This window comes from Aethina tumida, chromosome 1 (assembly GCF_024364675.1).
Source record: "Aethina tumida isolate Nest 87 chromosome 1, icAetTumi1.1, whole genome shotgun sequence".
In the NCBI taxonomy this organism is placed as follows: domain Eukaryota; kingdom Metazoa; phylum Arthropoda; class Insecta; order Coleoptera; family Nitidulidae; genus Aethina; species Aethina tumida.
The window spans coordinates 36968744-36990671 of NC_065435.1; the positions used below are offsets into that span (position 1 = coordinate 36968744).

General features: G+C 33.6%; 1 long non-coding RNA gene across 1 annotated transcript in view; it reads right to left on the reverse strand.

Annotated features, from left to right (window-relative positions):
• The window catches only part of LOC126264214 (uncharacterized), a 57821-nt gene that overhangs the window by 13170 nt on the left and 22723 nt on the right, over positions 1 to 21928 (reverse strand). The window contains exon 2 of the long non-coding RNA XR_007546974.1: positions 15529 to 15603. This is a non-coding gene — a long non-coding RNA (uncharacterized LOC126264214). The remainder of the gene's footprint in view (positions 1 to 15528; positions 15604 to 21928) is intronic.

The window sequence follows — 21928 nt, forward strand, 5'->3', positions numbered from 1 at the left end:
GTATTGCAAAAATTATCTTCAAAAATTGATTGAATAAATCATATTGTGGAAGAGACTGAAAAACACAGTGACCAAAGGTTTTTTTGAAAGAAGGAAATTAACGGAGCGATTTTTAATTAAGGATGACTCAATTTGATTATACGGCGTTGTAGTGCATTGATTCAGTCAACCAAAGGGGCGGTATATATAACACGATATTGTACACTAAATACTCTCTGTACTATGTAATATTGTATAACTTTGATTAACCTTTGATATATATACAAATCGGAATTCTTTTTTACAGTTTCTAAGACATCTTGGTGTTTTGATAATATATCATATGCCTAACTTTACTTAAATGAATTTTAATATGATTGGTAATATTTTGATTCAGCAAAATTAAAGCCCACGGGAATATTTCATGTGGCTTGATTTTCGAGAATTTCATGACTAATTATCACTATTTGAAATCAGAGCTCTAAAATAGATATATTTTGTTATTAGTGTAACTGTTCCAATATGATTGATTAACTGCAATAAATTATGTACCTAAGGGAATTCAAATTTAAAAAACAATACAACACTTATTGTAAATTAGTAACTGTTATTTACAATTGTTCCTACAACTTAATTTGAAATATTAACAATTTCAACATTCAAGAGATGCAGTGAAACTTGAGAACACTAGGTATCTCATCATTCAAAAACTCAACAACTACATACACGCCATCAATTTATTTCAGATGTAATTCATAACACATAATTTCTTAAAAGAGTCAAATTTGATGATTAACATCAATGGATTGATTTTAAATGGAAAATGTGTAGGGTTTAACATAATGGTTAAGGCTTGACTAATACCATATGGAATAAATAATGAAATTATTTACTAACAATTTCTTAAAACAGGAGAATAAGTTTTTGAGAGACTCTGAAGCCGATGTCTGCAGGAGACATTCCTAAAACCGGACATGGGATTCTTTATCCCAGGATACTCTATCCTCCGGGCTGATCGTTTTTCTGGAGCAGGTGGAGGGGTTGGCATTCTGATCCGGAACTCCATCAGGCACCAGAGAGGATCGATACGTCCCTCTTTCTGGGCGAGTCGATTGGAGTCGAACTCGCCCTAGAAAGTGGTCCGCTTAGGATTGTCTCGGCTTATGTTCGATCGACTGAGAGAGTTTCCTGACTCAATCTCCCGTCCATCCTGCATCCCAACTGTCGTACAGTCATTGCTGGGGACTTCAACAGTAAGCACACAGCGTGGGTTTGTGTAAAATCTAACACTAACGGTTAAGGCTGCTGCGGGCCTCACTGGACTACCGGTTCTCGGTGGAAACCACCGAGACGCCAAACCACTTCCCTGATAGTCCCTCATGCCGACCTGATATCCTTTCCATTTGCCTCTGCAAAAACATCACAGAGGTGCCGGAGGTCATTAACCACCAGGTGTTGTCTTCGGACCACAACCCGATCTCCCTGGCACTTAACGAGAATTGTTGCCAGTGGGAGCCTCGTAAGAGGAAAACCAACTGGTTGCAATTCCGTTATTTAATGGAAACCACCGATTTGCGGTGCAGGATTTTGAACTCTGAAAGGGATATAGACGGTGAAGTGGATAGGCTGTCAAATGACATCCTGACAGCCTTAGAACGGACGACGCATGCTTGCCCTAACATCTGCAAGCAGCATAGTCTTCCTGGCGAGGTTGTCACCCTCATCAGGAACCTGAGCCGTGAGGTCCGGGCCTGCCTGCTTGAACTCCGGAGCTCCTCGTTCCAGGAGTTCATAGCAGAGGCCGAACTCCATCCTCGTCGGACCTGGAAAGTCATAAGGTCTATCCGAGGGAGGCGTATGCGCTATCCGCACCTTGTTCATGATGGCATCAAAGTCGTCCTGGACAAGGATAAAGCGGAGGTGTTTGCAACTCCCTTGAGCGGCAATGCTCTCCAAACGCCAGTCTTCCTGGGTTTGTTGTAGAGCACAACTCCATCAGCCGTCAGGTGGACTCTATGACTTTCCCAAAACCTGATAGTGACATTCTTCCTACTTCTCCCAGCGAAGTCAGAGGTATCCTTAAAGCCCTCAATAACCGGAAAAGTCCCGGCCCAGACACCATCCCCAACGTGGCCCTTAAGTAGCTTGCTACCATTCAGGTGGTAATGCTTACTAACATTATAAATGCGATGCTCCGTCTCCACTACTTCCCGTCGGCATGGAAGGTGGCGACGGTAGTGTCTATTTTAAAACCCAACAAACCTGCCCACCTTGCTAGCAGTTATCGTCCCATTAACCTCCTTTCTTCGCTAAGCAAGGTGGCGGAGCAGGTTATTCGGACTCGGCTTGAGGAATTTATGGCTGACCAGCACATCCTGCCGAACGCTCAGTTTGGATTTCGTCGAGGCCATGGTACCGGTCATCAGATTTTGCGAGTGACCGAGGACATGGCTGGAAGGCGTAACAAGGGGCAGCATGGTACCATGTTGCTCCTTGATGTCAAGCAGGCATTTGACAGGGTTTGGCACGCTGGTCTAATACACAAACTGGCTTCGTTAAATTTTCCTTCTTATCTGATCGGCACTATCCGCTCTTTCCTTTCCAACCGCTCCTTTCGTTCCAGGGTTGGAAGCGAGTTCTCTTCTTCGAGAACTATTACCGCTGGTGTCCCGAAAGGCTCCAAACTATCTATACTCTCTTCAATCTCTATTGTAGCGACATACCATCTTGTCCTAGAGTTACTATAGCAATGTATGCCGATGACGTTGCCTTAATTAGCTCCCACAATGTATAGTTTATGCGGAGATCCATATTAGGAACTTCCTGCCTAAACTGCTCTGTTGGTACTCTCGATGGAGATTGGAGATCAATCGTTCTAAATCCGAAGCTATTTTCTTCTCAAATCGACGAAGGTTGCCACCTAAATTCCTTATCAATGATCACCAAGTTGAGTGGAGTCCCAGCGCCAAGTACCTGGGTTTCATACTTGACAAGAAACTCAGTTTCTCTCGCCAGGTCGCTTTGGTAAAGTGGAAAGCTCTAGCAGCCTTTGTTGCTTTGAAATCTTTCTTCCTTTCTAAACGTCTTTCCTCTTTAGTTAAGCTGCGTGTTTTTAACGCGACAGTCCACTCTCTTTTCACTTATGCTTTTCCTATATGGGGCACCGCCGCCTCTTGGCTCATTAGGTCCCTGCAAGGGACCTACATGTGGCTAGTGAGGTCGGCCCTTGGTGTCCCATACTATATTCGTAACAGAAAAGACTGTTTCGAATACAACATTTCCTCTCTTTTGGAGCTGCGGCGCAAACATGCCCTCAATCTCCGGAGATCTATCTTTCAACACTCTAATCCGGAGATTGCATGCTTGCATGACATCCAACCCTGTGAATCTTACAGATGCAAGAGACCTTGTCTCTTGGCTGTCTAGACCTCTGCGTCTCTTTGGGACATCTTTTCTTTAGTATGTGGCGGTTAGCTGCAAACCTCTTTAATTTTTTCCTTCTCTCTATTTTCCTAAACCTATATGGTTATACTCTTAGGCCATGATCTCCGGATCGATGCCCGGAGAGGGGTTTTTAGTCGGTTAGTCCGACACTGCCTTCGACATCCAACAGAATGCGTCTTGTATATTTTCCCCTATTTGACCCAATAAAAAAAAAGAGAACTCTGGACCTGTACGTTTGTTTTGACAACTGACTGACAACTGATATTTCAGTTATTTCATTTTGCTTGTTGGTTGATTTTATATTGGCGATAACAAACATAGAAAGATGATATTCTAAATTGTCGAGATATTCTGAACACAGGATTCTATAATAATAATGGAGGAGCTATCCTCCTGTGACAGTTAACAGAGAAACATTCTTCTGATACAATTTAATTTACAATGCGAAAAAACATCTTATAATTGAAAATAAAGCTTACGCTATAACAGAGTCAAGAATTGAGACACAATTTTCTTAGAAAAGCATTTATTTGGAATACCGATCAGACATGTGTTAGATGATGATATTCTTCTAGGTAAATAGAAAGGAAGAATGTATGAATATTGAATGTGTTTCTTTTGTTTGATAAACAAACTGCCTTCGTTGCTAATGAACCCAGATTATGTACAAAACTATTCTTTGGTAAATTTACCTTCTAAACTTTCATTTAGTTATTGCGAAGAGCACAAAAAACTTGAGCAACTTTTATTTATCTTCTAAAGGGTTCTTATCCCATCAAATAACATTCGCAAAGTTCAATTTATATTGTGCATCACAATCTTCAAGTTTTGATTCACCACCACGATTTGAACTTTATTTTAAAGCAAGTATGGAGCATGTAGGTAAAGTAAATTGTGTTTCACCTCTTGAATGTTTATAAAGATTTTTTAGAAAAATACTACTTAATAGGATCCCAGGTTCCTATAATCGCGATTATAAATCAGCAACTAAGGCCAAGTTGTCCAATTTGTCAGCTCTCAAGAAAACGTGGAGACACTTAAAATATATATGCACAAACGTAGATAAAAATTTCAACAAAATTACAAATGATACAGCTATTAATTATAAATTTCATCTGAACAAAGATTGCAAATCAGAAAATTGTAAAGTGGAAATCACTTTTTCATGATTTTGTAAATAAAATGTGTTGACATTATTTGAAGTTGTCATCTAGAGATGAGGAATCTAATTAAATTTTGACATAAAATTAGCAAATTTGGAAAGATTGGTATCTTAGTGTTATTTGAGGGTAATAATCCAACCAAACGTGATAGAAAAAATTCAGTACTTAGCTGAAATTTGCCGCTCACTAATTCTTGCTTAAAGAATCAACTACGTGAATTAACTTTTGATTTAAAAAGGTGAAATAATTAAACATTTACAATAATAGCAACCTACTCTCTGAAGGTTTCGATTACGAGTCACTGAAATCAAATCAGTTGCAGATCTCTCGTCGACATTTATTTTGAATCAAAGAAATACTGTCTGTGATTCTGCAGATAATTAACATGTGAATAGAAATTGCTTTTGTTAACATTGTTAACTTTATACTTAAATGCCGATATATACTTTGTTGCTAAGAGAGGTGAGGGATGTCGTCTTTCAAGTAAATTTGATTTGATCTTGCATTGTATTAATATTACATCAAGTTGTGGTTCAGTTATATTTTTTGGTATAATTCTATTCGTTTGAATCCACAGTGTCAACAAATTGACAGAGCAAAGAAATATCGAGATGAGATGAGTTATACTAAATGGTAGAACTGTTTCGAATGAAATTCATCCTTATATTTCAACCTACACTAAATGACTATAAATGTGATCCCCAAATATTCATATATAATATAACTTTTCAAATAAAAGTACTTTGTTTACCTTTAAGTTATGTGGTTAATTTAATATAAGTTTGGTTGTTAATAAATGGATTCGACCCATTGTCGATTTTTTTAACCTTCAACTATTCAGTGGAGGTACTTAAAAGTTATATGCAACATATTTTTTTAGGAAACACATTTAGTGATTACAGTACAGATTAAAATTTAAGGAAGAATTACTTCGGCACTAATCTAAAATTATAATTGCTATAAACAAGCTTCATTCTCAGAGGATAGATGAGTTGAAACCTAGATCCACACTATGGAAACATTTCCATAAAATGAAAGTACTTGCTATATACAGAGATAGAAATGTGGAACTCAAACGGCAACATTCCAGTCCTCAGCCCTTTTGGTAGAACTTTTGAATACGGTTTCTTGGTAATGATGTTTTCTTCTTTATTGTGATTTTTTCTTGTACTTTTTTGGGATTTCTTGGATTTTTTTTCATATTTCATAGCCTCAGAGAAAATATTTGCCGATGTCGTCAGGTTGTGTCGTGGCTCATTTCATCTTCATTTATATGATGGTAATCAGCCTTTCCATGTGAACGTAACTCCTCGTGCCCAACGAATCGTCGAAATACTTTAAAAAAGATATATAAAATTAATATTAAATATTAATTTTATTATATATACCAATTTTATTTGTTTTTCATTTAATTTAAATAATTTAATTGTGTGTTTTAACATAAAATATGTCATTAATTATAAAAATCTTGAATGCAGATGAAAATTATACTTACATTTAAATCCAATTCTTGGGCCACTAGAATCTCTACACCATTTGCCTTTTGCATCGTACTTTAAGATTTCAATCTTAATTTATTCTGAAAACAAATTAATTAGGTATTAATGTGTTGTTTTAAGGAGCGTCATATACATGAAAGTACTTATTCTTTGTTTAGTTGGGAATTCCTGTAAGTAAATTAATGAATTTAGACAAAAATATTCCCTAAAAATAACAGTTTGATACGATCTGTTTCATTTCTAGCATTACTATACACAAGTATTTCTTCCGATTATCATTTCCAATGAGGCAGGGACTCATTAATAAAAGCGAGAATATTTATCTAATAATTTTGAATTGAAGCGTAGGAGCAACTTCAGAGAAACGTGGTTCGTATGAAACAAAAGTTTGAACTGATTAAAGTTTGGTGGCAAACAAGTAAAGAAAACTTTTTGGTCTGCCTGATTTTATGAACAAAATTGAAATTAGTTTATGACAACGAAATTCAAATGACTACAAATGAATAACGAATTAATAAATAAAACATTGAAATTTGTTTATGGGAACGGAATTCAAATGTCTACAAATGAATAACGAATAGTTAATGTTATAAGCTCTTTAGAGAACAACTTAGGAAACTTAGTCTTTAATTTTTTTACATGTAGATAAAGTAGGAACATATTGTATAAAATTTCATAAGACACAATCAACCAATGATAATTGATAGTTTAAAGTGTAAACCTCAGTACTCATGCAAACACTATACTTACTCATCATTGGTCCAATTCACTCGAGGCAAGTTATGTTAGAGTATCTAGACATCGTGTATAACGGTTGTGATGACAACGGAGAATAAAAACAACAGAAGAGCGTAGTTATAGAAACAGAGTTAAGTTGTAAGAGCAGAGTTAGTTGTATACAGCCCACCAATGTTGTAAAATAGTCAATAAGCGTTTTACTGAGTACCTTGCATTATCATTCCACGTCGCCTTGTAAGCAGGCATATTCTAACTATTAACTTTTGTATTTTGACCTTAATGGAAACAAATACTTCCAGTGCTTCCGTGTCCTTTCGGTGAGCACAGGGGTGCGTCGTCAGGATTTCGAGAACACCTCCATAGGCTTATTTGTGGAAGACTTCTGCGTTTTGGAGGTGTGGGGTGGCTGGTCGGGAGGAAGGATTGGTGTTAGGGTTAGAAGTAGGAGTACTTCCAGGATTTACCGATGGTATCTGTAGCTTAGCAGACAGCTTAATGCATTACTTACTTTCATTCGTTGTAATTCACCCTCTAGTTCCGAGATTTTAATCTTAACGTCTAGTTTTCAGGTACCTCTTGGCTTATCTTTTTCGCGGACTCTACACATGGTTTATTGGTTTAGTAACCGAGGTTACCAGCCAAATTAACAACTCTTCTCTTTTGTCTGAATATGGCAACTCTTATAACTAAATTCAAACAGAAGGACGAACGTTATCTCTAACTCCATTTGGGGGTCTGATGTCGGTGTGGCGCTTTGCCGAATTTTGCTGTTGTTACTTACTTTAGATAGTTAACTCTTTCGGAACTTCGAACGGAGTCGTGCTCAGGGTTTACCGCGCGGTTGACCTTTCTTTCTGCCAATAGAACCTGGATTTGAACTGCCTTTTCCTTTTCTTCATTCACGGTTTTTGTCTCTTAGTATGAACTTCTTGTGGAACGGAACTGGCGATGTGCCGTCCGGTTCCAATAGGATTCGGAACCACTCGACCTTTTGCAGGCACACTTGCTGTTTTCGCATTTCATTATCGCTAATTCGGTTATTAAACTGTTTATAGTACGAAAACAAAAATTTAATTCAGTTGTTTCTTGGATTGGTAACCAAGGTTACCAGACAAGTAAACAAATTTTTTCATTTGTCTGAATTTGGTAACTAACTAAATTCAGACAAAAGAGGGACACTAAATAAAAACAAAAATATCACTACAAACACTTTTGAAAACTGAGGTGTGAGTGTGATGAGAATAATAGTCGATGTTACAAGAAAACTAATCGTTTATTATATTATTACAAAGTGTGCACTCGGCTAGAAACGCCAAAGACTAAAAACTAAGAACTAAAAACCCTTCGGGTTCCAAGTATCAATGTGCAATTTCATTCCTTAACAAACACTTTTCCGTAGTTGCTACTCAAATTTGGATAAATGACGATTGTTACCGCTGCCATTGGTAACGACAGAAAGGTCTCTTATTGTTAGCGACAGGAAATATTGTTGATAGTAACAATTTTTGTTTGAGTTGTTCGTCCTTCCTCTGCCTGCATTTAGTTATAATAGTTACCATAATCGAAAGAAAAAAGTTGTTAACGCTAATCCCAAATCTTTATCCCAACCAGCCACCCCCACTCCTGCAAAGTCTTCTAGCTCCAAAACGCAGGAACTCGGTCACCCCCAAGGAGGTGATGTCGAAATTGTCTAACTACGATGCTCCAGTTATGGTTCAGTATTCAAATTTATGTATATTGAATTGTATTAAAGTATTTTAGACCAAGTACACTAAGAATTAGAAGAGACTTCTCATAGAGAAGAAAATTTTAAATTGGTTTGGGAAAAAACAGCGCTAATGATTAGCCGTCTCAGATCTCAGTTTCGGTTAATATTTTTTGACAGCTCATTGACAATCTTGGCAACTGATCTTTGTGTAATTTCGTTTCGTTTGGTGTCCAATAATATAATGCTCTAAAGGCGAATTACTGAGAGAGGTTATTTCAATTTGCCAAAATATGCGGAAAGTAGGAAGGTCCTAATTATGTGATGTGAATTTATAAGTTTAACAAAATTGAAAAAAAGCAGCTAAAAAAGATGTTTAAGTTTTATTATTATCTTATCAAAGAAAATATATAAAATTTTGATATTTGTTAGGAATAGCAATGTCTAATTAACAATTCACACACTTTTGTCGATGCATATTCTTCAGACAACAAAAGTATGTTTTACTTTTGATTAATAAACATATCGCCTTCATTGCTGTTGAAACCTGAATATGTACAAAATATCATTTGATTTCAAAACTGATCTTGAACAATTATTTGGTAACTTCTCAAAATTTCGTCATTGAAAAGACAAAAACAACAAAAGAAATAAGTATTTACACTTCGTTAGCTGTTTGTTTCACTTTTTTGTCTTCAATGCAGACACAAATCTAATATTTTTGTTTATATTCAAAACGTAATTATAATTTTGTCCAGATTGATGTTTTCAATGAACTCAGAAGTCTTTATTTATCTAGTAATAGAGGTCCTTATGATATTCTTTCTACAGTATTGAATGAATTGTGGATTTTCATTAACAAAGCCTCTAACAATGAAACTTAATATGTTTTTAAAATCTACTTTATTTCCTAACGTACGTAAAAAATCATTTGTTATACCTATCTTAAAGGATGGAGATAGTTTACTTGTTGTTTTCCAAGATTGTCCAAAAAAATCATTTCCAAAATAATTATGCCATAGTTCCAAAATATTATAAATGAGAGTCTACATGAATTTTGCAAATATAAATCTTCTGCGACCAACTTTCTTATTTATAAACTCTCGACAGTTGGTGCTCTTGATAATCATTTACAGGTTGATGCTGTTTATACAGGCATTTAAAAGGCATTTCATAGAATCTGCCATGATTTATTGTTTGCTAAACTAAATGGGCTGGATTTGACAAGTAATTTTTCCACTGTAAATAATCATAACGATTGTAATGTAAAGTGATTAGTTTTTATAAAAAAATTAATCAACACCATATTCGCAAGTTATACTTTAGATAAAAGATATTAATGTAATGTGTTTGAAATTTAAAAATGAGTAATAGATTGGGCGGTAGTTTTTCTAGAAAAGTTGGTTCGGCTCAAGGAAACTGAATTTGGGTAAATGTAAAAGAAAAGCTGAAGAATATCTTGATGCGTTTGCCCACACATTAAAGTAGCTTTTTACACAAATACTGCTGTAGGATCCCAAGTTTTGCGATGTTTTGTCGTATAAAATAACCTCTTTCCATAATCGGTATCGCGATTATAAGTATAGCAATTAAGCAGAACGAAATACTCTCACATTAGCTGTCAAAATTGCCAGAATTGTCAAAAGGTGCGGACTCCTTAGGAACTCGTTAGGAATATTTAAACAATTACAATAATGGCAACTTGATGCCATTATTGTGGAGATGTCGATTACTAGTCCTGAAAGTCACGGAAATCAAATTAGTTGCAGATCTATCGTCGACATACAAAAACTGTCTGTGATTCTGATAGATAATTAACATGTGAAAAGAAATTGTTTTTGTTAACTTTGTTAACTTTATATTTCCATTAGAATAGATTGCTGCTAAGAGAAGTTCCAACTATTATAATTTAGTTTGAATATGTGATACGGACGACGTGAGGGATGAAATTGAAAACAGGATAACTAGATGTATATACACATAAATAAAATTTTAATTAATTAGTAATTACAAAACTAAACGAACATTTGGGAGTGGGTGTTGGACTGAGTGACATTTTACGAACTTTCAAGTTTCAATAGCAACGAAGGAATTTTGTGTATCAAATAAAAGAAAATAATATTTATGTTGCTAAGATTACGATTCCTTGTGACATATGCCAGACGTTAAAATATAAACAAAACACCAATGTCCAATTGAACCTTAATCGAAATATGTAATTTAGAAAAAAGTTGTCTTCTTTCAAGTAAATTTGATTTGTTTCTTCCATTTCTTCTTTTATTGATGATCCTTGGTCCTGTGTATCACCCTTACTTGCTTTGTTTCTTGTGGTTGGTATTGTTGACTGAGAATACTGTTGAGTCACTTTCAGGTTGTTTAACATCTTGTGATAGTTTTGATTTCACAGAAATTGAAGTTATCTTCATGCCGGAGCTTTCAATAGCAATAATTATTGGTTGATAGGAGGACTCTGGTAGACCGGAGAGTAGCAATGTAACTAGCCATTCATCGTCAACTGCGAAACCAATGTTTCACAGCTTGTGAGCAGTACACATAATTTTGCTCACATATTTCTCTACGTTTTGACATAGAGTAAGTGAAGTATTATAGAGATCACGCAGCCACCCATCACAGCGTGTCAACCAAGAGTCATCAAATACTTATGAAAACGTATCCCATACTTCTTTTGCAGTACTACTCTCTTGTATGTGCACGTAATTTATTTAGTCAACTAGTAAATTTATCTTAGTTTTTGCCTTTGTGTCTCGTTTTGTGTCCACAATGACACATGTGGTGGGGTCTATGCAGTATGATTTTAGAGCAAATCGCCACGTTACGTAATTATCTCGGCCGGTTAACTTTTCAATTAATGCCAATTGATTGTTTGCTGACAATTTAAGAACCCTTATTCCAGATGTTACGAGAAAACACTTTTCAATTGTCGTATTGACGTTTTAGGTTAACTTCATTACTTTTCTCAGTAAGTAAACCATTCTCGGCTTCTCTGGGCTTTTCTGGCTCCATAACCTGTTAATTTTTCTTAAAAGAATTTTTTATTTCAGGAGAAAAACTTATATTTAAGAATTTAGTGTTAAAATTACAACTTAACTGCCTACAAACGCACAATTCAAATTACAATTTTATCAGTTTATGTGTAGTTTCTACAGGTCATCGCATCAGTTACAATTGGATTCCCAAGAGGAGATGAAACATTATTTGTTTTAAGTTGTGTTATAATTTTCCTTTCTATGTAAAAGCGTAAGCTACATTGCGCTGTAAATTAGATTTTTTTGAGAAGAATGCTTCAGGTAAACTACTTTGGGTTAACAAGACAGCATTAAATTAACTGAGGAATGCATATTATCGGAATTTGTAAGCTGGGTCATCTCCTTGATTAGTATTTATATGATCCCATTTTTCGCACTGAAATATCCTCTTTCTGTAATTCGCCAAAGAGCATTATAGGATCGGACACCAAACAAAACAAAATTACACAAAGATCAGTTGTCAAGATTGTCAGTGAGTTGTCAAAAAATACGAGCCGAAACTGAGACTGAGACGGCTAGCCATAAGCGCTACCAAATAATTTCATTCAATTACAAACGTTAAATAATTACTTTAATAACAAGGTTATATAAATGTTTGTGATTTAAAGTACTGTAACCTGTATTCCATTTCTATCTACACAGTTCTGCTATACTGATTTAAGAGTTTATTTTCTATGAAAAGGCTCTTCTAATTCTTAGGGTACTTGGTCTAAAATACTTTAATACAATTAAATATACATAAATTTCAACACTGAACCATAAATGGTTCACAATTTCGACATCACCTCCTTGGGAGTGACCGAGTTCCAAGAAGTCTTCTGAGTTTTGGAGCTGGGAGACTTTGCAGGGGATGCAAGGGTGGCTAGTTGGGATAAAGATTTTGGATTAGCGTTAGGAGTAGGGGTACTATCAGAGTTTACCGATAGTATCCCTAGTTTAGACGACAAAGCTGTGTAAGCACTCTTTCACTCTCTGTATCTCACATTCTAGTTCCAAAATTTTATTCCTAAGGAAATCGGGTACCTCTGGAAACGTCAGCAGACTTTTGGGTTTTATTGAGTTTTTCACTTAGCTTTTCTTTTTTCCGGACCCTACACATGGTTTATTGTTTTAGTAACCGAGGTTACAAGCCAAATTAACAGCTCTTCTCTTTCGATTATGGTAACTATTATAACTAAATTCAGACAAAAGAAGGACGAACAACTCAAAATAAATTGTAATTTTCAACAATATTACCTGGTTGCTACCCACACTTTGAACAATTGACAAAAGTCGCTAACAATAAGAGACTTTTCTGTCGTTATCAATGGCAGAGGTAACGATCGTCATTTAACCAAGTTTCGGTAGCAACTACGGAAAAGTGTTGGTAGTGATATTTTCGTTTTTATTTAGTGACCCTATTAAAGTTCCTATTAAAAGACAAGAATCGTGAAATAAGAAAAGGAAAAGGAGGCTCAAATCCAGGTTCTATTGGCAGAAAGGAAGGCGGTACCACATCCAACGACACAACTAGTTATTGTAAAGCCCCAGTTTTGATCGGTTACATTAGAGAGTACATTAGAGTACCAATTAATTCTCTGTATCGTGCGGGGTCTTTGAATGGTTTTAAATCTCTGTTAAATTTTGAGTGGCAGTCATACGGTGTTTTAATTGGATTGCAATCTACCATTCTGAATTTCTCTAAAATATATTTTTTTTGGTTTAGTGTTACTCCTTTCTTACTTTGATTAATTTCTATTCTAAAGAAAAACCTTGCAATCTATGATCTTCAATTTCTCAGCTAATTCTCTCTTAATTTCATTACCAGTTTATTTTCGACAGTTCTTTTGTACTCCTTAAATTTTTCAAAAACTTCTCTCTTTGAAAACCTGGCACCACCTATTATATTCGTCTATTAATGTAAGAAGATATCTTGATCCACCGCTGAATTTGACTCGTATTGGTCCGCAGATATCTGAATGGACAATATTCAGTAACTGCTTACTTTTTCCTTCTCTGTCAGTAAAGGGTTTCCTTGCTTGCTCACCTCGTTGACATTGTCACACCACATGGGTAATTTATCATTATCCAATTTATTACCGTGTACCAGTCGCTTTCAGTACAAATCCTGTACGCCTTTATAATGTACTCTAGTTGTCTATGCCACAGGACCATTTTGTTTGAATTTCTATGCATTATTCACTTGTAGACATTTGAATTTCGTTGTATATAAACATATTACAATACTTTTCATAAAATCAAGTAGCCCAAAAAGTTTTCTTTATTTGTTTACAACAAAACTCTAATCAGTTCAGACTTTTATTTCATAAGAAACACATCTTTCTGAAGTTGCTCCTACGCTTCAATTCAAAATTAATAGTTAAATATTCTCTCTTTATTAATGAGGTTCTTCCTCATTGAGAATTGTAATTAGCAGAAATACTTATGTACAGTAGTGCTAGAAATGAAACCGATCTTACCAAACTGTTATTTTTAGGGAATAGTTTTGGCTAAATTCATTATTTATATTTACAGGAATTCCCAACTAAACACAGAATAAGGCTCCATAAAATAACACATTGATTTGTTTTCAGAATAAATTATGATTATTTTTTTATTGGAGCAAAGAGGGGGACATCTACAAGACGTAGTGCCGGACTTTACCGACTAAAAACCCCTCTCCGGGCAATGATCCGAAGATCATGACCTAAGAGTAGTTAACCATAAAGTTTTAGGAAAATAGAAGGGAAAACTAAAGAGGTACGTAACAATCGCTACATAGTAAAGAAAAGATGTTCAAAAGAGACGCAGAGGTCTAGACAGCCAAGAGACAAGGTCTCTTGTATCTGTCGGATTCACAGGGTTGGATATCATGCAAGCATGCAATCTCCGGATTAGAGTGTTGAAAGATAGATCTCCGGAGGTTGAGGGCATGCTATTTTCTCTGAGGCTATGAAATATGAAAAAATATGCAAGAAATCCGAAAAAAGGTCAAGAAAAAGTCACAATAAAGGAGAAAACAGCAATACCAAGAAACCGTCTTCAAAAGTTCTATCAAAAAGGCTGAGGACAGGAATGTTCCCATTGGAGTTCCACATATCTGTCTGTGTATAAAGAAGGTACTTTCAATTTATGAAAAGTTTTCCATAGTATGGGCATACGTTTCAACTCAAATAACATCTGAGAATTAAGCATGTTTATAGTAATTATAATATTAGAATTGTGCCGTAGTAGTTTTTACTTATATTTTAATCTGTAATTTATGACGGAAAATGTGATTCATAAATAATTATATTGTGTATATCTGTATATTTTTCCACTGAATAATTGTATGTTGAAAAAATCGGCAATGTGTCGAAACCATTTTATAACACCAAACTAATATTAAAATATCGACATAAGTTAAACAAAGTAGTTTTATTTGTAAAGTTATGTTATATTTAAATATTTGGGAATCTCATTTATGGTCATCCACTGTAGGTTGAAATACAAGGATGAGATTGATTCGAAACAGTTCTACCATCAAAAATATTATAGCAAATTGAAAAATCATCACGATATTCCTTTGCTCTGTCAATTTGCTGAGACAGTGGATTAAAACGAATTATAAGAAAAGATATAACTGAACCACAATTGGGTGTTATATTAATACAATGTAAGAATCAAATCAAATATGCTTGAGAGAATACAACTTTTTTATAAATTACATAGTTCTGACATATGCCATAAAGAAACGTAATTTGACATGTTATTTTCTTTTTTGACAAACAATTCGTTGCTATTGATACTTGTTTGCAAAATGTCACTCAATCACACACTTATTTTTTATTTACAAATTAATTAAAATTTTATTTGTTTTCAATTCTATTCCTCACCTTATAGTAGTTGAAACTTCTCTTAGCAGCAATCTATTCTAATGGAAATATAAAATTAACAAAGTTAACAAAAACAATTTCGTTTCACATATTAATTACCTGTCGAAAATAAATGTCGACGAGAGATCTGCAACTGATTTGATTTCAGTGACTTTCAGGGCACGTAATCTAAACCTTCAGACAGTAAGTTGCTATTTTTGTAACTGTTTAAATATTTCACCTTTTTAAATCAACAGTAAATTCACGTAGGTGATTCTCTCAGCTTGAATAACTGAGCGACAGATTTCAACACTGAAATTTTCTTTTTCAACATTGGTTATCACCCTCAAATGATGTACTAATCTTTCCATATTTGATAATTTTATGTCGTAAATTATTTAGATTCTTCATGTCTGGATGACAAGTTCAAATAATGTTAACACAATTTATAAACCAAATCATGAAATAGTGATTTCTATTTCACAATTTTCTGGGGAAATAAAGATTTGAAATCTTTGTTGGGTTGAAATTTATAATTAATAGATTTATCTGTTGCAGTTTTGTTAAAACTTTCATCTACTTTAGTGCATATATATTTTTAGTGTTTCCATATTTTCTTGGGAGTAGGCATGTTTTGACAAAACACTGACAACATCATCGAGAACTAAAGTTGTAGTATTTTCGTTCTGCTTATTCGGTTACCATATAATCGCGATACCGATCATGGAAAGAAGTAATTATATACAATCAAACATCGCGGAGCCTGGTATCCTATTAAGCAGTATTCTTCTAATATATCTGTAATAAGGTATATCATAATTGAAATGAAAGTTTATGCTCTTATAGACATTCAAGAAGTGAGACACAATTTACTTGCTTTACCTGTATGCTCCATACTTGCTTCAAAAATATGTTAAAATCGTGGTAGTAACTCTCCATATGCGTTGGGATGTAGATGGAGTTCTTAGATACTTTATTTAAATTTGCATTCTGTAAAAAGAAATAATTTTTGAGGGTATTGCAAAAATTATCTTCAAAAATTGATTGAATAAATCATATTGTAGAAGAGAATGAAAAACACAGTGAACAAAGATTTTTTTGAAAGAAGGAAAATAACGGAGCGATTTTTAATTAGGGATGTCTCAATTTGATTATACGGCGTTGTAGTGCGTTGATTCAGTCAACCAAAGGGGCGGTATATATAACACGATATTTTACACTAAATACTCTCTGTACTCTGTAATATTGTATAACTTTGGTTAACTTTTGATATATATACAAATCGGGATTCTTTTTTACAGTTTCTAAGACATTTTGGTGTTTTGTTAATATATCTTATCTCCTAACTTTATTTAAGTGAACTTAAATATAATTGGTAATATTTTGATACAGCAAAATTAAAGCCCACGGGAAATTTTCATGTGGCTTGATTTCCGACAGTTTCATGATTAATTAACACTATTTGAAATCAGGGCTCTAAAATAGATATATTTCGTTATTAATGTAATTGTTACAATATTCCGCCTTGATTAACTGCAATAAATTATGTATCTAAGGGAATCCAAATTTAAAAAACAATAGAACACTTGTTGTAACCTAGCAACTGTTATTTACAACTGTTCCCAAAACTTAATTTAAAATATTAACAATTTCATCATTCAAGAGATGCTGTGAAACTTTAGAACAGTAGGTGTCTCACCATTCAAAAAATCAACAACTACATACACGCCATTAATTTATTTCAGATGTAATTCATAAGGAATAACACATAATGTCTAAGGAAAGTCAAATTTGATGATTAACATCAGTGAATCAAATTTAAATGGAAAATGTGTGTGGTTTAAATTAATGGTTAAGACTTGAATAATACTATATGGAATAAATAATGAAATTATTTATTAACAATTTCTTAAAACGAGAGAATAAGTTTTTGAGAACTCTGGTTCTGTACGTGTGTTTTGACAACTAACTGTCAACTGATGTTGGAGTTATTTCATTTTGCTTGTTGGACGATTTTATAATGGCCTTACCAAGTACACAAAGTTGTTCTTCTAAATTGTCGAGATATTCTGAACACAGGATCCTATAATAATAATCGAGGAGCTATTTTCCTGTCACAGTTAACTGTGTAGCATTCTGCTGATATAATTTAATTTACAATGCGAAAAAATATCTTATTCTTGAAAATAAAGCTTACGCTATAACAGAGTCAAGAATTGAGACGCAATTTACTTGGAAAATCATTTATTTAGAATACCGATCAGACATGTAGTAGATGTTAAGATTCTGCATATAGCATATAGATAAACCAAGTAAATTGTGTGTCACCTCTTGAATGTTTATCTTTCTTTTCAGTTATGTTATACCTTATTGCACGGTAAAGTAGTTTTTTTAGAAAAATACTACTTAAAATGATCCCAGGTTCCTATAATCGCGATTATAAGATTAGCAACTAATTAGAATGAAAATACCCCAACATGCCCAAGTAGTCTAATTTGTCAGCCAGTTATCAAAACGTGCGTAGCGGTTACGAGCTCTCAAGAAAACGTGGAGACACTTAAAATATATATGCACTAAAGTAGATGAAAATTTCATCAAAATTACGAATGAGCTATTAATTATAAATTTCAACTCAACAAAGATTGCAAATTTTTACACAGAAAATTGTGATTTGATTTTGTTTATAAATTGTGTTGTCATTATTTGAACTTGTCATCTAGACATGAGGAATCTAAATAAATTTTGACATAAAATTAGCAAAATTAGAAAGATTGGTATCTTAGTGTTGTTTGAGGGTGATAATCCAACCAAACGTGAAAGAGAGAAATTCAGTACCTAGTTGAAATTTGCCGCTCACTAATTCTTGCTTAATGAATCAACTACGTGAATTATTTTTTGATTTAAAAAGGTGACATATTTAAACAGTTACAATAATAGGAACCTATTGTCCGAAGGTTCCGATTACGAGTCACTGAAATCAAATCAGTTGTAGATGTCTCGACGACATTTATTTTCCATCAAAGGAATACTGTCTGTGAATCTGACAGATAATTAACATGTGAATAGAAATTGTTTTCATTAACTTTATACTTAAATGCAGAAATATATTTTGCTACTAAGAGACGTGGGGGATGAAATTGAAAACAAGTAACTTGCCTGATGTATATACACATAAATAAAATTTTAATTAATTAGTACTTACAAAATTAAACGAACATTTTGGAGTGAGTGTTGTATTGAGTGATATTTTGCAATCTTTCATGTTTCAGTAGCAACGAAGGAAGATTGTTAGTCAAATAAGAGAAAATAACATTTATGTTGCTAAGATTACGTCACCTTATGATGTATGTCAGCCTGTCCAATTATAGGCACGAGTTATAGTTAATTCAATTAAACCTAATTCGAAATATGTGGTTTGGAAACACGTTGTCCTCTTTCAAATAAATTTGATTTGATCTTATATTGTATTAATATTACATCAAATTGTGGTTCAGTTATATTTTTTGTTATAATTCTATTTGTTTGAATCCACAGTGTCAACAAATTGACAGAGCAAAGAAATGTCGAGATGAGTTATAATAACTTTAATGGTAGAACTGTTCCGAATCAACTTCATCCTTATATTTCAACTTACACTAAATGACTATAAATATGGTTCCCAAATATTTAAATATAATATAACTTTCCAAATGAAACCACTTTGCTTAAGTTTTGTGGTTAATTTAATTAATTTTAACCTCCAATTAGTTAGTGGAAAGAAGTACTTAAAAGATATATGCGACATAATTTTTTAGGAAACACATTTACTGATTACAGTACAGATTAAATTTTAAGGAAGAATTACTTCGGTACTATTCTAAAATTATAATTAGAATAAACAAGCTTAATTCTCAGATGTAGGATGAGTTATAAGGTAGGTCCATACTATCGAAACATGGGACTTGAGATGGCGATCTGTGGTACAAGAATTGAACTTCAATCCAAAGAAAATTTCGACACGAAGCGGATTCAGGTAGAGGCGTTACTTACCAAAATCGATACCTGGAATTTCGTTAATGAAGTATCAAAGTCAGTTAAATGTCAGGGTGACAAAAAAGTGAATCAGCGCTTAAAACGTGGATGTAAATAAGATAAAAAGGTAAATGCGGCCATAATCCTATGCATAAGCCCATCGGACCTCAAGAGTATCATAGGATGCGAGATTTCCAAAGATGTATGGCACTTTTGAAACAATTATTTTATATATTTTATATATTTTATATTATTGGATTAAGTATAAATAAAATTGGATAACGATAAATTACCCACGTGGTGTGGCATATATCAATAAGGTAAATATGCAAGGACACCCTTTACTGCCAGAGAATTAAGAAGTAAGCAGTTACTGAATATTGTTCATTCAGACATCTGCGGACCAAAGCGAGTTAGAACCAGAGGTGGATCAAGATATCTTCTAACATTTATAGACGATAATAGTGGATGGTGCAAGGTGTATTTTCTCATGTCAAAAGGAGAATTTCTTGAAAAATTTAAGGAGTACAAAAGAACTGCTGAAAAACGAACTGGTAATGAAAGTAAGAGAGAATTAGCTGAGAAATTGAAGATCAAAGAATGCTAGGTTTTTTTTGGAATAGAAAATAACCAAAGTAAGAAAAGAGTAACACTTAAACAAAAAAATATATTTTAGAAAGTTAACAGAGATTTAAAAATGTTCAAAGACTCCACACGATACAGAGAATTAATTGGTACTCTAATGTACTCTAATCCAGCCGATCAAAACTGGGGCTTTACAATAATTAGCTGTGTCTTTCTGACAATCGAACCTGGATTTGAGCCGCCTTTTCATTTTCTTATTTCACGGTTTTTGTCTCTTAATAGGAACTTCTTCTGAAATGAAACTGGCGATGTGCCGTGTGGCCCCAATAGGACTGTGAAGCACTCAAACTTCTTGCAGGCACGCTTGCTGTTTACTCATTTCATGACCGCTAATTCAGTTATTAAACTGTTTATAGTACGAAAACCTAAACTTAATTCAGTTGTTTCTTGAATTGGTAACCAAGGTTACCAACCAGGTAAACAAATTTTTTTATTTGTCTGAATTTAGTAACTAACTAAATTCAGATCAATTCAGTTACCATATTCGAAAGAGGAGAGTTGTTAATTTGGCTGGTAACTTCGGTTACTAAATCAATATACTATGTGTGTGAACTATGTGTAGTGTCCGGAAAAGAGACAAGCTAAGTGAAAATCTCAATAAAAACCAAATGTCTGCCGACGTTTCCAGAGGTACCCGATTTCCTTAGTGTTCAAATTTATGTATATTGAATTGTATTAAAGCATTGCATATTCTTCAGACAACAGAAGTATGTTTTACTTTTGATTAATAAACATATCGCCTTCATTGCTGTTGGAACCTGAATATGTACAAAATGTAATTTAATTTCAAAACTGAACTTGAACAATTATTTGGTAACTTACAATTTCGTCGTTGAAAAGACGAAAACTACAAAAGAAATAAGTATTTAGTCTTTACACGTGAGCTGTTTGTTTCGTTTTTTAGCTTTCAATGCAAACACAAATTTAAGCAATATCGTTTGTCATGAAAATATTTTGGTTTATATTCAAAAAATTATAATAATTTTTTTCAGATTGATGTTTTTAATGAACTCAGAAGTCAGATTTATCTAGTAATAGAGGTCCTTATGATATTCCTTCTACAGCATTGAATGAATTGTGGATTATCATTAACAAAGCCTCTAAAAATGTAATTTAACTTGTTTTTAAAATGTGCTTTATTTCCTAATGTACAGAAAAAATCATTTATTACACCTACCTTAAAGAATGGAGATAGTTTACTTGTAACAAATTTAGGCCTGTATGAAAAATGTTTTGTATTCCATAATTGTCCAAAAAAATTTATTTTCAAAATAGTTCCAAAATATTATAAATGAGAGTCAACATGGATTTTGCAAATGTAAATCTTCTGCGACCAACCTTCTTATTTATAACAATTCGACAGTTGTTGCTCTTGAAAATCATTTACAGGTTGATGTTGTTTATACAGACTTTTAAAAGGCATCTGATAGAATCTGCCATGATTTATTGTTTGCTGAACTAACTGGGCTGGAGTTGTCAAGTAAGTTTTTCACTGTAGATAATCATAACGATTGTAATGTAAAGTGATTAGTTTTTTAAAAAAAATAAATCAACATTATTTTCGAAAGTTACACTTTACATAAAAGATTTTAATGTAATATGTTTGAAATTTAGAAATGTGTAACAGATTAGGCGGTAGTTTATCTAGAAAAGTTGGTTTGGCTCAAACTAAAATAAATTTGCGTAAATGTAAAAGAAAAACTGGTGAATATTCTGGTGCACTGATTGCAGAACAATTTTTAGATGGGATGGACAGTAATTTAGCATATAAATTCCAGCTTAAAGTATGCGTTATTGTTGAAGAAGAAATAATGTGTAGAAATAGTTAATCTTTCCATTTCTCTGTTAACATCAACTATTATTG